The following is an 18,197-nucleotide window of genomic DNA, read 5'->3' on the forward strand; positions in this document are numbered from 1 at the left end:
ATTCTGTGATGGATGTAACATTTGTCTGGCTGATGTCAGTATGATTGTTATACATTTTGTGTAACAGGAGTTTTCTTCCAAACATTTTTAAGTCCTTTTCCCATTGAAAACGGTTAAAGGAGTTAATGGGGGAAAAAGATAGTCCTTTGGCCAGAAGAGATTTATGGGCGTCATTCAAGGAGTGGTCTGAGAGGTTGATTACTCTCAAATTGTCCTCCGTGGAGTTTAACTGTGTTGGAAGCGTGGTGACTGGCGAGATGGTGTTTCGGTTCTCCATTGGCGTGGGTCCCTTCCTCTTCTTGCTCCTCCTCGTTCGTTTGTTGGCTTTCTGTACCTGCCTCTGGTTGCTCCAGGGCCTATCTCTAAAAAAGACATGGCATTCCTGAAAGGTGTGTTCTGTGAGTCTTCTACATCGGATAATTCTGCTTCTGAAGAGCTGTATTGGGAGTTATAGTTTTTCTCTTTAGGTCTGTCAATACGTCTCCATTTAAAGATTTGACCTGAGGCGTAATCCCGTTTGTCTCGTAGAAATTTTGTACGTTTGCGTTCGATGATCATTTTCTCATAATTTATGAGATCCTCCTTGTTTTTCGCAAAGGTCTTTTGAAAGTTCTCATCTTTTTCCCACGGTTCTAAGGATTTGCTGAGTTTGGCAATTTCCTTGTCAAGATCTTCTAGCATGAGTAGGTTGTGTTTTGACAGGATAGCCATCAGGTCCGAGGAACATTTTAGCAAGCAGTTTTCCCATTCTGTTTTGAGATTAGGTGTTATAAATTCAAATGTGGGGAATATCTTTGGGCGTAATCCTCTTGGAGCTAGTTTTTGTTTGATATAATTCTCGGTAGTTGTCAAGTCCCAATTGGTGCGTATCTGTTGTAAGATTAGATTTAGTTTCCGAAAGTCTTCCTCCCATGAAGTTTGTTGGGTGTAGTCCTCAATAGAGGTTGGGAAAATGTTGTTAAGGTCATCTGTTGGTCTTCTAAGAGAAAATAGCTCATCTTTCAGGCTAAATGCCATGTTTGAAGATGTCCACAAGGTGGGGCGTTGATGCGTTTAATACGTAAGGTGTCAGTAATAGCGTGGTCCGTGCAACCTATAATGGCCTAGGAAAACCGGGAAAAGAGCACCGGTGTTGCGTACATGCAAAAAGAGGGGAAAGGGGGGAGGGAGAGGCCGAGGGCACTGGGCTATTGCGACAGGGGGTGAGAAGGCATGCTCCGATCAACACAGTAATATGTATGTATACCGTAATGTAGTTGTGGAGGTGCTCCCAGGGAGTAGGGTGAGTACAGACAAAAAAGTTAGATGTCCAAGAGAGGATATCAAAAAGGTCTCCCGGGTGGGGCACAGCCTTCTAATGAGAGTGGGTGACTGTTAATACAAAATTTATTGATTAAAACATGACCCTAAAAATGGGTCAGACAAGGACAGAAGACAAAGACAAACAGATAACACTTATAGCAATATGCGAGAGAAAGTAGTGAAATATAATTTCCTCTAAATAGTTATGTCTATGGATTTGTGGGGGGGATAATCCCTCCTAATACCAGTAGCTGTATATAAGAATACTTTGTTAACAAATCCTGTCAGACAATAAACGCCTCTAATACCAGTGTGTATATTCAATTTGTCTTAATAGGTATCAAAAAATGATATTACGGCAATGTTCCCTGTAAATCACAAAGTGTAACAGCCACGTTTCGCCAAAGTATGAATGGTATAGCGGTATAGGCAGAGTTGGAGAATACTCGAGTTGAAATTTGCTAAAGGAGTCGCTGCTGCCTGTGCATGTGACAGATGTCAGTGAATGCACAGTTGAGCGGACCCCAAGAGCGTCACGGGTATCTGAATTTAGATAAGAGAGTTTCTGCTGTTTACAGGGGTAACCTGCCTGGCTCTGTTATACAAACGACAGTGCAGAGTCGGGTCCCGGGTCCCCTGGAAATGAGAGAACCCTGAGTAGATATAGAGGTAAGTATAGGTTACTCCTTCACTCTGTCCCTGGTGTATGCTGCTGTCCTCTGTGTACAGAGCTAGCTGTAGTGAACAGAGGTTGAGTGATACCTCCCTGGTAGTGAGGTGTCGAAAAAAGTATAGTTTGCACATAGATAGGTGTTAATACGGTTACCAGGGTCACCTCCTGTTGTCAGATAGGTGACACTACAGAAGGATTGACACTCTGGATCCTATCTTTCGTTGCTGGGATGCTGTGCGAAAAGGGTGGAGCCAGAGCAAGATTAGAAGAGAGGGTGGAGATAAGACCCAAACTGTGATATGGTATTCAACAATTTTCATACAGGCATTCTCTTATAATAGATTTCATATACTGTAAGCAAATATTAACTCTGCCGTACTGTAATGCTTTACACTAGAGATGAATTGGCTGTCAAGTCTATTCTTCCTAGGTAGATGAATGGTAAAGAGGTAGTTAGGCTGGCGTATTGTGCTTTGTGATCATAGGTGGTCCTCTAACTGCATGGATGCATCATTTATTTAATTTAGCAGAAACAGTTTGGTTACACACGGAGTATATTAGTGCTACAATGTTTCCATCAATGGATACTCAGGTAGTGAAAACTAAGACAAGTATGTTGTGGCTCCTATTTCTAATATAAGCTGGATATTTAAACTTCTGCGCTATTATGAGTTTACAGTTAGATAGTCAGTAGATGTATAAACTGCTACGATTTATCTGTCGAGCACAGTTGTACAAGAACAGGTATATTGTGGCTTATATTCCTGATATAAGCTAGATATTAGTACTTTTGCGCTATTAAGAGATTGCAGTTAAATTAGACAGTAGATGTGTAAACTGCTACGATTAATCTGTCTAGCACAGTTGTACAAATGGTGCCACACTGGCTGATACACTCACGGACAGGACCCCACTGCGGCCGTATTGCAGGTGATGCAGAGATCTGTGCACTGTATCCAGGTGGAATGAGAGCGCCTGTGACAAGCGGGGATGCAAACACCGGTAGGGAAAAGTATCCTCTATGCTGTGCAGGTGATGCAGAGATCTATGCGCTGTATCCAGGTGGAATGAGAGCGCCTGTGGCAAGCGGGGATGCAGACACCGGTAGGGAAAAATATCCTCTATGCTGTGCAGGTAATGCAGAGATCTATGCGCTGTATCCAGGTGGAATGAGAGCGCCTGTGGCAAGCGGGGATGCAAACACCGGTAGGGAAAAGTATCCTCTATGCTGTGCAGGTGATGCAGAGATGTATGCGCTATATCCAGGTGGAATGGGAGCGCGAAGTGAAGAAGTCTGTGTGCCGAGGTCGCGCCGTCAGGCGCTAGGTCTACAGCGGGAGTGGGCACACGGTAGTCTGTATCTCAGGTCTGTGCCGTATGGGTCCTAGAGCACAGTGTCTCTGTTCTGCGCCGTAATAGCCGGCAATGTGCTCTGCGATGAGCCGCCGATTAGGGGCGTCTGAAGTGTGTTAGTAGTCAGCTGTGTGGGCTATCCAGGTCAGTCGGCTTGCAGGGAATAGGGGTGACAAAATGAATGAGGCGGTGAGGGTCCCGCTCGTGCACAGCGGGGACCAGAAACCGAGACGTACGTTTCACCGTTAGGCTTTCTCAATCGGGTTTCTAGTGTGTCTGGCCGTTCATTATTTAAATGATTGGTGGCCAATCCTCAATAGGAACAGGTAGGGATGGGAGGGGTTTAGGACAATGGGAAACCTGTGTGCAATAATGTTTAAGTGCGCATTGGGGCACCCTTTTCGCACAGCATCCCAGCAACGAAAGATAGGATCCAGAGTGTCAATCCTTCTGTAGTGTCACCTATCTGACAACAGGAGGTGACCCTGGTAACCGTATTAACACCTATCTATGTGCAAACTATACTTTTTTCGACACCTCACTACCAGGGAGGTATCGCTCAACCTCTGTTCACTACAGCTAGCTCTGTACACAGAGGACAGCAGCATACACCAGGGACAGAGTGAAGGAGTAACCTATACTTACCTCTATATTTACTCAGGGTTCTCTCATTTCCAGGGGACCCGGGACCCGACTCTGCACTGTCGTTTGTATAACAGAGCCAGGCAGGTTACCCCTGTAAACAGCAGAAACTCTCTTATCTAAATTCAGATACCCGTGACGCTCTTGGGGTCCGCTCAACTGTGCATTCACTGACATCTGTCACATGCACAGGCAGCAGCGACTCCTTTAGCAAATTTCAACTCGAGTATTCTCCAACTCTGCCTATACCGCTATACCATTCATACTTTGGCGAAACGTGGCTGTTACACTTTGTGATTTACAGGGAACATTGCCGTAATATCATTTTTTGATACCTATTAAGACAAATTGAATATACACACTGGTATTAGAGGCGTTTATTGTCTGACAGGATTTGTTAACAAAGTATTCTTATATACAGCTACTGGTATTAGGAGGGATTATCCCCCCCACAAATCCATAGACATAACTATTTAGAGGAAATTATATTTCACTACTTTCTCTCGCATATTGCTATAAGTGTTATCTGTTTGTCTTTGTCTTCTGTCCTTGTCTGACCCATTTTTAGGGTCATGTTTTAATCAATAAATTTTGTATTAACAGTCACCCACTCTTATTAGAAGGCTGTGCCCCACCCGGGAGACCTTTTTGATATCCTCTCTTGGATATCTAACTTTTTTGTCTGTACTCACCCTACTCCCTGGGAGCACCTCCACAACTACATTACGGTATACATACATATTACTGTGTTGATCGGAGCATGCCTTCTCACCCCCTGTCGCAATAGCCCAGTGCCCTCGGCCTCTCCCTCCCCCCTTTCCCCTCTTTTTGCATATATATGTATATATAAGGGATTGGGTAACAGGGCGGCACTCCAATCATTTAAACAGTAGAATTCGGTGCCTGGTCCATAATAGTAATACAGTACACTTACCCCCCCCCCCCCCCCCACTGCGGAAGGAGTCCAAACCAGCACACGAGTAGTAAAGAAAAAAGATGTGGTTTATTCCATAAGTACAAGAGTTATAACAGCGGTCCCGACAGCTGTTTCAACTGGGTCCTACCAGTCTTCATCAGTGCCCCTGATGAAGACTGGTAGGACCCAGTTGAAACAGCTGTCAGGACCGCTGTTATAACTCTTGTACTTATGGAATAAACCACATCTTTTTTCTTTACTACTCGTGTGCTGGTTTGGACTCCTTCCGCAGTGGGGGGGGGGGGGGTAAGTGTACTGTATTACTATTATGGACCAGGCACCGAATTCTACTGTTTAAATGATTGGAGTGCCGCCCTGTTACCCAATCCCTTATATATACATATATATGCAAAAAGAGGGGAAAGGGGGGAGGGAGAGGCCGAGGGCACTGGGCTATTGCGACAGGGGGTGAGAAGGCATGCTCCGATCAACACAGTAATATGTATGTATACCGTAATGTAGTTGTGGAGGTGCTCCCAGGGAGTAGGGTGCCGGTTTGGACTCCTTCCGCAGTGGGGGGGTAAGTGTACTATATATATCTATATATATATATATATATATATATATATATATATATATATATATATATATATGCATATATGGGGCATATAACAATGTTATTGATCATCTGCATCACAATACTGCCCCCTAATGTGGTGGCAAGTCCTGAGATTGCCAAACCAGCCACAACTTCATCCAGCTCCACTTTGCAGGTCATGGTTGTGATTGCCGCACAATGTAGACTGCTGAATATTGGTTACAGTAATCACATCCATGCACTGAGGTAACTTCAGTAAGACAGGAGGGATATAGAGGCTACGATCACTACCACCACTGCAGGGGGAGCTGTGACAATAAGGCCCGGGGATGAGCGGGATCATGAAGACGCTGAACTCCAATGGAGCAAGACAGGGGCAGAAGTTCTTACTAGGTGCCCAGGGGGAGAAATATACAGTGTTTCAGGAACATAGGATTCCAGCTATATAAATAAAGGCCACGACACAGGCTGGACCTGTGGCATCCCAGATTTAGCTGAGCTATAGACACTGGGTGAGTGGTAGGAAACCACTTGGGGTGAAGCCCCCAGTGACAAGTCCATGTGTTATCCCATTTTGATAGACTGCAGAGATCCCCTAGAGAACAAGTGGAGAACGCACCGAAAACAATCTCAGTTTGCGGCCGCCACACTACCGATTCCCAGAGAATTCTCGCGTATGTAATGTAATGCTGTCCCATCATTGTTTATGCTGCTGTTGCCAGTGAAGCGAATGAAGGAAATGCAAACCTGATGTAACCTATACCAATATTGCGCTGGAGAGTGACATGTGATTGCCGTGAAAACCTTGTCTGAACTGTGAATAAACTCCTTGCTGTTTGTGATGAGATGGTGTAGACATTCTTACCTCCAATACCATACCCAGCACTGCCCAGGTATTACAGACCTGCCTGGCCTTGTCCCCAAGCGCCCTGCAGTACCTTCTCTCTGGGCTTCTCTAGGTAGGTTACGATGCTCTTGTACAACACTGCTCCAGTAAGTGTCTGTCACACAGACTAGAGGGCATCAGAGGCAATGGGGGAAGTCAGGAGGCAGAACTGGTGCATGAAGATGACGACCCCTTTGTCTCTGGTACTTCCACCACCGGTGCATGGAGATGACGACCCCTTTGTCTCTGATACTTCCACCACCGGTGAAAGAGTCTGTTACTATCATTCAGAGCAGTGAAGCCAACACAGGGTTTATCTGTACTCGGGCCAGTCTCTATGCTATGAACGGAAGGGCATCCCTGACACCCCATACACCCAACAGAAGTGTTGCAAAGGGGCCTTAGAATGTAAGGTTCTACTCCTGATGGGGGCCCTTAAAGACTTCTGCAGTGGAACCCACAAGGGTCCAGCTATGTCCCAATATTGCTGATTAGTATATTAGCCCTGGGACAAACAACCTGTTTATTACTGGCTACAATGCAAACAAAGTCATTGGGAAATAGTTGGTTATGTCTGGGATTGCACAACTAGGATCAGGATCTGGGAGTAATTCTCTGCTTGTATAATATGTCTTAATGTTGGCCGTGGCCCAATCGCTGGTTCATGGAACATTAGTACAGTAAATTCCTTCTCTCTGGCGGCAGAGAGCGGCAGAAGCTGCCAGCAGTGATCCCATTGATGTGGTAGAAGTCACTGCTTGTTTCCATGTAGCAGAGACAGAAGGGAATAGACTGCACGGGACAGGAGATGGACCTCGCTTACACAATATCACCCACGTCAGTCACATGACTTTCTGGCTTGTTTTGTTTTACCGGGTGGGGATCAGTTGGTCACCAGCAAGTTGACAGTCATTAGGTCGGCACCATTAGGTCAACATGTGTCTAGGTCGACATGGGTTAGGTCAACAGTCTAGGTCGACATAGGTTAGGTCAACAGGGTCATTACGTCGACAGGGTCATTAGGTCGACAGGGGTTATAATAGATTATAATCTTCCAAAGCGTTTCGGTAAATGAATGCATTTAATAGCAAACAGTTGTCATTTCCTCACTTTTATATTATGCGCAATGATGAAATGTAATGCAATTATTTTTTTAATCGCCCCTTATATAAATATGTATCAGTTATGTGCAGCCAATATAGGCCCAGTGGCCTAATGGATAAGGCATCAGCCTCCGGAGCTGGGGATTGTGGGTTCAAGTCCCACCTGGGTCGTGATGTTTTAATGTTGGAAATATTCCTAATCGAATAAAACCATCCTAATCTCACGGGAAACAGAACATTTTCCCGCGTGCAATACTGGTGTTCTACATAGAGGGAAATGTAACAGACAATTGTTCGGAATTAGGATTTCACAAAACACATATTTGTGCGACTGGTCTTATGTATACAGCCCCGCACCTCCCTGGCTGAGCGAATCCCCACACCGGCATGCGAGCAGATGTGGCCGTACCGAGGAGATCTTCATCGAATGATATCTCCAGCCTTTGCTCTGAGAAGTTAGTCTCTATACTTATTTTTCAGATGGCCCGCTATCCAGCGAATTAGGGCCGGTGATAATGTCATGTGGCATCAGCCGCCTGCCCCCGAGGATGCATGGGCCTGTAAAATGCTGGGTGGTCCCCTGTGTCCTCCCCCTGTCCGCCTTCCCTGGAACGAACGCCTAACGCTCTAGCTAGGGGCCCCTGTGGTCAGCATTTTTTTTTTAATTGTTTAGCTAAAGGTTTTGTGCATGGCAGTGGGGTAGAGCTGCAGCTTCGACTATCTGCCAATGTGACAATGATTACTTTTGCTGAGCATCGGGAGCCGAGGCACACTGACTGCACAAGTGCAGTGCATTACTGGGAGCTGACTAAGGGCCTGATTCAAATCCATTCGGTACTGCGTGCATTCGCAGGCAGTACCGATGTTGTGCGTTTGCACATGCGCAGGCGGGTATCTGCGCATGTGCAGGCATATGTTGCGTGCACCCACGGCGACCTTTCGGATCGCCGGATGCACGTACCCATGGCAGCGAGGGGGGGGCGGAGATGGGCGGGGGGCGTCGGGCTGCCCCATTACCATATGGGAACGCCCAGCGTACCATGGGCATTCCCATGAGAACACTGGGCATTCTCATGGTAATGAGGCAGTGACGCGGGTGTGGGGGCGGGTAGCTGACATCACCGGATGTCAGCTGCCCGCCTATATCCACGCCAGCATGCACGCATATATACGCAACTGAAAAGTCGGTGACCATCGAAAGATGTGAGTGGTTACCCGAGCCAGGCGGATGGATGTTTATGCAAAACATCCAGTCGCAGCTGATCGGGCGAAGCCGCACTTTGAGGGGGTGTCGGGGGGCCGGGCGGGGTTTGGGGGACTCGCAACCTGAATAAACCCCTAAGTCCCATGAGACTTTGCACAAGAGGTCAGAGGCTGAGAGGATTGTGCTGAGCTCTGATTGGTGGAGCTCATTAAATGCTTCTCAGACCCATGGAGGACAGCAGCAGCAGCCTAGTCATGGGAGGGTTTTTAATCAGAGGCAGCACTGAGCCTGTGAGGTCTCCTACAGAGTAAGGTACAGAGGGACAAACACAGGCTTTTCATGTGGTACGTAAGCATGTGTATATGTATTAATATATATAAATATATATATTATATACCCATTGACCAAGTTTATACTGTCTTTACCTTATGTTTTGACGATATAATATTCTCCCGTGCAGTTTGCGGCCAATAATGACAAGTGCAAGGGGGGCCCCCCTGTCTATAGTGCCCCGGGCCCCCCGAATGCTTAATCTGGCACTGGCACCAAGCAGGTCTGACTCACCACCCTATTCCCGATATTTTTACCCCAAAAATAGGGAATTTCCCCAACTATTCATCTGTTTACTGAATGACCTCCTGATAGTCGGGACTCTGATGGTCACTATACTGACATCGGAATCCCGACTGTTAAATGTCTGATAGAGGGAGAATAGAACCTGTGGCAAAAGCGCAGCGGGCCCGCTAGGGGCTTCATTGCACTCACCTCCCCCTGTTGGAGTACCAGCAGCTGGGATTCCAATGTTGTTATACTGACCGCAGGAATGATGACTTTCGGCTACTCATACCACACCACAAGCATACCATACCACAAGCATACCACATCACACACATACCACACCACATCACACGCATACCACACTACACGCATACCACACACATACCACACCTAAAGCATACCACACCACATCGCACGCATACCACACCACGCACAAACACCACATCACACGCATACCACATCACATGCATAAAACAACACCCATACCACACATATACCACACCACAGGCATACCACACCACACGTATGCCACACCACACGCATACCACACGCATACCACACGCATACTATTCCACATCACACGCATACCACACAACTTGCATGCCAGGTATACCACACCACACACATACCAGGCAAACAGCACCACACGCATACCACACACATACCACACCACACTCATACCACACCACGCGCATACAACACCACATCACATGCATACCACATCACATGCATACCACATCACACGCATACAGCACTATATGCATACCACACCAAACATATACCACACCACAGACATGTCACATGCATGCCACAACACACGCATACCACACCATATGCATACCACACCACACGCATACCACACCACACACATACCACACCACAAGCATACCACAACACACATATACCACACCACAGGCATACCACACCACAGACATGCCACACGCATGCCACAACACACGCATACCACACCATATGCATACCACACCACACAAATACCACACCACATCACACGCATACCACACTACACGCATACCACACATACCACACCCCAAGCATAGCACACCAAATCACATGCATACCACACCACATCACACACATACCACACTACACGCATACCACACACATACCACACCACAAGCATACCACACCACATCACACGCATACAACACCACATCACATGCATACCACATCACATGCATACCACACCCCACATATATCACACCACAGGCATACCACACCACAGACATGCCACACGCATGCCACAACACATGCATACCACACCATATGCATACCACACCACACAAATACCACACCACATCACACGCATACCACACCACACATACCACACTACATGCATACCACACACATACCATACCACACCACAAGTATACCACACCACACATATACCACACCACAGGCATACCACACCACAGGCATGCCACACCACAGGCATGCCACACGCATGCCACAACACACGCATACCACACCATATGCATACCACACCACATCACACGCATACGACACCACATCACACACATACCACACTACACGCATACCACACACATACCACACCACAAGCATACCACACCACATCACACGCATACCACACCATGCACATACAACACCACATCACATGCATACCACATCACATGCATACAGCACTACACGCATACCACACCACACATATACCACACCACATGCATGCCACACCACACGCATACCACACCATATGCATGCCAGGCATACCACACGCATACTATTCCACATCACACGCATACCACACCACCTGCATGCCAGGTATACCACACCACACACATACCAGGCATACCACACCACATGCATACCATACCACACCACAAGCATACCACTTCACACGCATACCACACCACATCACACGCATACCACACCACATCACACACATACCACACTACACGCATAACACACACATACCACACCACAAGCATACCACACCACATCACACGCATTCCACACCATGCGCATACAACACCACATCACATGCATACCACATCACACGCATACCACATCATATGCATACAACACTACACGCATACCACACCACACATTTACCACACCACAGGTATACCACACCACAGACATGCCACACACATGCCACAACACACGCATGCCACACCATATGCATGCCAGGCATACCACACACATACTATCACGCCTACCACACCACATGCATGCCAGGTATACCTTACCACACACATACCAGGCATACCACACCACACGCATACCATACCACACCACACGCATACTGTACCACATCACAAGCATACCACACCACATCACACGCATACCACACCATACGCATACCACACCACATCACACTCATACAACACCACATCACACGCATACCACATCACACGCATACCACATCACACACATACCACACCACACGCATATCACATCACATCAGATGCATACCACATCACACGCATACCACACTACACACATACCACACCACATCACACACATACCACACCACACACATACAACACTACAACACATTCATACTACATCATACGCATACAACACTACACGCATACCACACCATATGCATACCACATCACACACATGCCACACCACAGGCATACCACATCACACGCATACCACACCATATGCATGCCAGGCATATCACACCATACGCATACCATTCCACACCACACCTTGCCACACCACAGGCTTACCACACCATAAGCATACAACACCACACGCATACCACACCACACCTTTGCCACACCACACGCATACCACACCACACATTTTCCACACCACTCGCATACCACACCATATGCATGCCAGTTGAGATAACACAAGTCACTTTTTTCCCCATGACAACGGGTTACCACAGCCACATCAGGATGTTACAATGTACAATACTGAGCACTAAATGAATGATGATGTCACACGTGGGTTTGTTAGCATCATAACGTAGAGGGAGATCAGAAATAACGTTTTTTTTTATGTACTGTGGGGGAAATAAATCAAATCTTAGAGGGAGGAAAAAGTGTAGACAGAGAGTCCCAACCAATGAGCTCCAGACTTTCATTTTTCAAACACTGTCAAATGACAGTAAGAAGCTGATTGATTGGGACTTTACATCTCTCCCATGTTTGATACATGTAATATATTAGTTAAGGAGAGCAATGTTATATTGTTCCCATTAGTGATATACAGGTAAATAATAATTCTAATGTTTCCTCTGAACAATCACAGCTGGATACACATCCACCATGAAGTGATCAATCGGATGCCGTCGCACATTACACAGATGCCACCGCACATTACACAGATGCCACCGCACATTACACAGATGCCACCGCACATTACACAGATGCCACCGCACATTACACAGATGCCACCGCACATTACACAGATGACACCGCACATTACACAGATGCCGCCGCACATTACACAGATGCCCCCTCACATTACACAGATGACACCGCACATTACACAGATGCCACCGCACATTACACAGATGCCACCGCACATTACACAGATGCCACCGCACATTACACAGATGCCGTCACACATTACACAGATGCCACCGCTCATTACACAGATGCCACCGCACATTACACAGATGCCGTCACACATTACACAGATGCCACCGCACATTACACAGATGACACCGCACATTACACAGATGCCACCAGACATTACACAGATGCCGCCGCACATTACACAGATGCCGTCACACATTACACAGATGCCACCGCACATTACACAGATGCCACCGCACATTACACAGATGCCGTCACACATTACACAGATGCCACCGCACATTACACAGATGACACCGCACATTACACAGATGCCACCAGACATTACACAGATGCCGCCGCACATTACACAGATGCCGTCACACATTACACAGATGCCACCGCACATTACACAGATGCCACTGCACATTACACAGATGCCGTCACACATTACACAGATGCCCCCTCACATTACACAGATGCCGTCGCACATTACACAAATGCTGTCGCACATTACACAGATGCCGTCACACATTACACAGATGCCGTCACACATTACACAGATGCCGCCACACATTACACAAATGCCGTTGCACATTACACATATGCCGTTGCACATTACACAGATGCCCCCTCACATTACACAGATGCCACCGCACATTACACATATGCCGTCGCACATTACACAGATGCCACCGCACATTACACAGATGCCACCGCACATTACACATATGCCGTCGCACATTACACATATGCCGTCGCACATTACACAGATGCCCCCTCACATTACACAGATGCCGTCGCACATTACACAGATGCCGTCGCACATTACACAGATGCCGTCGCACATTACACAGATTCCACCGCACATTACACATATGCCGTCGCACATTACACAGATACCCCCTCACATTACACATATGCCATCGCACATTACACAGATGCCGCTGCACATTACACAGATGCCGCCGCACATTACACAGATGCCGCCGCACATTACACAGATGCCACCAGACATTACACAGATGCCGCCGCACATTACACAGATGCCACCAGACATTACACAGATGCGCTGTAACTTTTTTGAATGGTCAGAGCACACGCCTGGAGACTGTGGCCAATATCAATCCCTCGGGCAGCTGCAGGAGAATGAGCTGATTGTACACATCCAGCTGTTCAGGCCCCAAACAGCCAGAACACAGGTTACATCTGGCTGCTCCTATATCCCTGCAATCTCTGTGTCAGCCAACGGCCTCACACACGTCGACTTCAGACTGTCGACACAAGCACCTCTCCAGGCTGCAGGGTGCAATCCCAGGTAGCCCACAAGCCATAGAAGGGTGCCACTTGGGCAGTGCTGCCGTCTCAGCCGTGCATTCCTGGGAGGTGGCACCGGTCGCACACATCTAATTGACGTGTTCGGGTATCGACATTAACCTCAAAAAATATGTCAACCTTTTCCCTGAGTACATCCTTTGTCAATGTCAACCTTGACCTTTTTCTGTCAACCTAATGCAGGGTTGCCGACTTTTTAAATCTCCTCTCCGGAGAAGCCCGGAGACATTCAGCAGGAGTTTGGGGGCGGGGCTTGAATGTGACATCATTTAGCCCCACCCCCATGCTTGAGAATTACCCGATTTGCACATCTCCGTGGAGGGGGCGGGGCTAAAATGACGTGACTATGACACTTTAGCCCCCACCCCCTCATCGGAGATAAGCATATCAGGTTATATAAATGGTGCGTCGGGGGGGGGGGGGGGGGGGGGCAGAAACTGGGAGGTTTGCACACCTTTCCGTGGGTCCAGGGCCAGGAGGGGGACCCGATTTTCGGGACCCTCCCGGCCTTTCTGGGAGGGTAGGCAACCCTGACCTAATAACTGTTGACCTAGACAATGTGAGCTACACCACACCCTACCTGAGCCCAGTCATGGTGTGCCCTGTATTGTTGATATATCCCTGGACCAGCTTCATTCACAGACATATCGGGGGAAATTTACTAAGATGTGTATTCTACTTCACATGTGATGTTGCTATGGGTAACCAATCAGATCCTGTCTACTATCTTCTAGAGGGTGCTAATTAAATAAGAAGTAGATTCCGATTGGTTGCCCATAGCCAGGGCCGGCGCCACCACTAGGCCGCTTTAGGGAGCGACCCAGCAGCAGCAGCCCGGCAACCCCGTCTCCCATCCCCTGTCACATCAACCCGGCAGCAGCAGCCCGGCACCCCCGTCTCCCGTCGCGGCCGTATCAAACCCCCTGATCCCGTGGAGCGGGTCAGCCTTACACACTGGAATGTTTATCTGCAATAGGGCAGCCCCTGTTTTTAGGCGGACTGACAGTGGGCACAGCAGGTGCCTTTCGCTTGCTCCTAAACTACATACATTGGCGTACACCAACTTTATTTTTCATTAGAACCCCTCCGCTGTGTGTATATCGCATAGCATCTGGTTGTTGCCTTCTCAGAACTACCAGGACTTTGCATTCTATACAGAAGTTCATTGTTTGCAAAGAGCCTTCATGAGCAGTAACCTGGCCAATCTGTCTGACTGCGGCTGGTCCTCGCGTAAAGAGATGTTTTCTTCTGGCCTCTAATTCATTCCATCTGACACTTCTGCTCCAAGAACTGGTCGAGGTGGAGTCAGACCGTGTTTGTCAAAGTAATAACGGCCATATAAAGAGGGTTCTGATTCAGTTCCGTGTATGACCTTGAGGAACCAGGATCTGTGCCAGCTGCAGATGGAAGCCAGGTCAGATACGGATGTCTGAGTCACAGCCCAAGATCCGTGGGCATGTTTTTCCTCAAAGTAGAAAGAGGGGGAGAAAAAGTGGGAGGTGAGCAAGCGATGCCAACCTATAAGCTGGAACCAGAAGTAAACATGACTTTGTTTGACCAGGATATGAGTAAATATTAATGGTCTCACTCCCACCACCATTCCACCGCAGACCATCGATGGCACAGAGTCACTGAGTGTAGAAGTGGGTGCTCTCTAATGATGCTTTATCTACTGGCCAAAACTACCTTCACACTTGCCATATCAGGGCTGATGGCTGCGTCTATTATTATTATCTATATATTAATAGCAAAACTGTGACTATTATTAGTTTTATTTGACTTTTCTATAGAAATATTTCTATAATGTTGTTGTCTGAGCAGGTTGTATACCAAATGAAGGGTGACATTTAATGGGATGCAAATTGTTGTTTTTTTTTGGTGAAATTTTAGCAAAAAATTGCAGTTTTCGCACTTTTTTCTAGAAATCGCATAATTAATGAGATGCGTAATGCGTCGAAAATAATTTTTGCAGCGAAATCGCACATTCTGAAGTGGCGATTTTTAGTAACGCCGGAACTCGCATCCAGATGTTTTCCCATTATAAAGTATATAATTGGCATATTTAATGAGATGCGAATTTGGGAAATGTCTTAAAATCGCCAAAAATTCAGACCAGGTTCTGATATGCGAATTGGCCAGAACCCTGCACAGATCATTGAGATCTGTGCAGGGTTCTGTCTTAAAAAATGTGTAAAAGTTAAATTTTTGAAAATAAAAATGGCGTGGAGTCCCCCGTCCTGAGCATAACCAGCCCTGGGCTCATTGAGCCGGACCTGGTTCCAAAAAACGTCACCCTAAATGTCTTGATCCATAGATTTGCAGAAAACTATTGACATTCTAAATGGTTGTTTCACTTTGAAACTTTACTATGCTTCACCATTGTGCTCTGGAAAATGTGACAGTTGGTTAGCTAGACCTTTGCACCTGCTGGGTGACCTGAAACATGTGACCTGGTGTCAGAGTCAGCCCTAACAAGGCAAGTGCCTAGGGCCATGCTTTCCAAGCCTAGGAATGGCTCAAAACAAAAGAAAACAGTAGCAGCACTTAATGATAATGATAAGATCAAATGAATGTTAAAAGACCACACTTTACTGGCATTAGAAAAAACATGAACAGACAATTAAATAAAATTGAATAAAAATAAGTTTAAAAATATCCAGGTTCCACACGTTCAAGATTATTGGGGCTCCAGCAATAGGGCATGTATTTGAAGTTAAGTTCATACGGCTAAGTGCACTTTACCACAAGGTATCACCGCTGGAGAAGAAGGCCTGGAGCAGCATCCATTCGATCCAATATGTCCTCTCTAGTGAAAATGGCAGATGGACTTGGCCGCTGGAGAAAGGTATCTTCCAGAAATGTAGAGTCCTCTCTAGTCTTGCAGTGTTTGAATAATGGTACAGGTGATGAATATCCAAGATGGCTGAGGTCGCTTGGAGCAATAGGGGTTCCGTTTGGATAGGGTGAAAGAGTCCTGGAGAATGGGAGCCTGCAGAACAGATGCGTTTCCCTACCGACCTGTAGCTTTATAAGATAAAGCTACAGGTTGGTAGGGAAACGCATCTCAGTTCAGCCGGAGTTGGGAGCAGAGATAGTGGGGGCAGCCCTCTTCCTGGTCTTGGAAGAGGGCTGCTATGCATGCCCAGCTGCAGCGGCTCCTCCTACCATGCACCGTTGCAGAGTCCAGCAGGATGAGCCTGCACTGACTTTCTCCCTGCAGCTGGCCCAGGCCTCAATATATGCAGTCCAGGCCACGTGGATGTTGTGTGGGGAATGTGGGTAAGGTTTGGGTGTAATAATGTGTGGCATATGTGTTAGGGGTATCACTGTGTGACATTATGTGCACAAAGGGCATTACTAATGTGTGGCATAATGTGTATATGGCATTATTCTGTTGCATTATGTGTATAAGTGCATTACTAATGTGTATTGGTCATTAGTGTGTAGCATTATGTGTATAAGAGGTGCTACTACTGTGTGGCATTATGTGTTTAAGGTGCCCTACTGTGTGGCTTAACGTGCATAAAGGGCACTTCTGTGTGGTGTGATGGGAATAAGGAGCAATATGGTGTGGTGTGCTTTGCATAAAGGGCACTATTGTGTAGTGTAATGTGAATGAGGGGAAATATGTCATGATGTAATCTGAATAAGGGGCAATACAGTGTGGTGTAATGTGAATAAAGGACAATACGGTGTGGTGTAATGTGAGTAAGGGGCACTATGGTGATGTGTAATGTGAATAAGGGGCAATGCAGTTAGGTGTAATGTGAATAATTTACACTACTGTGAGGCATAATGTGAATAAGGGGCACTATCATGAGATGTATTGTGATTAAGGTTGCACTAATGTGTGGTGTATTGTGAATTGGAGGTACTAATGAGTGCCCACGCTTCTTCCCAGGAAAAACAATAACCCTTTTTTTGGGGTGCGCGTCTGTGGTGCGACTATCCTATTTAAAATATGGAGGGGTGGTGGCACCAATGCACTTGTTGGCATAGGGCACTAAAATGAGGATTGCAATGGTGAGGGGTGTTGCTGGCCAATGCTTTGACCTGTGCTGCTGGGTTTTGTGCTGGGTCAAAGGTGGAACTACTGTATCGGCGATGCTAGGTGG

The 18,197-nt window shown here is 46.9% G+C and overlaps 1 non-coding gene across 1 annotated transcript; it reads left to right on the forward strand.

Moving 5' to 3' along the window:
- Nucleotides 1–7,571: 7,571 nt before the first annotated feature.
- TRNAR-CCG (transfer RNA arginine (anticodon CCG)) lies at nucleotides 7,572–7,644 on the forward strand. Its single transcript has one exon. It is a non-coding gene; the product is annotated as a tRNA-Arg (tRNA).
- Nucleotides 7,645–18,197: the final 10,553 nt, after the last annotated feature.

Source organism: Crinia signifera, chromosome 8 (genome assembly GCF_055691185.1).
Source record: "Crinia signifera chromosome 8, ASM5569118v1, whole genome shotgun sequence".
NCBI lineage: Eukaryota > Metazoa > Chordata > Amphibia > Anura > Myobatrachidae > Crinia > Crinia signifera.